This window comes from Nannospalax galili, unplaced genomic scaffold, assembly GCF_000622305.1.
Source record: "Nannospalax galili isolate Female #2095 unplaced genomic scaffold, S.galili_v1.0 scaffold2024, whole genome shotgun sequence".
In the NCBI taxonomy this organism is placed as follows: domain Eukaryota; kingdom Metazoa; phylum Chordata; class Mammalia; order Rodentia; family Spalacidae; genus Nannospalax; species Nannospalax galili.
The window spans coordinates 19867-20327 of NW_008351173.1; positions in this window are offsets into that span (position 1 = coordinate 19867).

Consider the following 461-nt stretch of genomic DNA (forward strand, 5'->3'; position numbering starts at 1 on the left):
TAACATCTTTTAAGATGTTTCATAGCCATCTTTACTTCTTCCTTCGAGAACTCTCTGTTGCGCTCCTTAGTCCATATGTTCTCCCTCATATGTGGATCCTAGAACCAGACTATGATAAATAAGTATGCAACCAGACATAACTACAGGAACTAGGATAATGGAAAGGAACCAGGGAGGTAAAGGAAAAGAAAGAACCTGAAAGAGAAGACCAGTAAGAAACTGGCATTAATAAGGGAGATATGGATAAAAGTTGGGTTAGTTTAAGGGAGGGGGGAGGGAAGGGTATACAAGGAAACTTGGGGATAAGGAGAAAGAAGGAGCTCAAGAAAGATAGGACCATAGGAGAAGGGTATTAGTAAGGAAGAAAGAGGGGAAATGGGGGCACCCTAATTGGGGAAACCATGATGGAGGGGTTAGAAAATGCGAGAGATAAATAATGCCTAGCTAGTTTTAAAAACCAG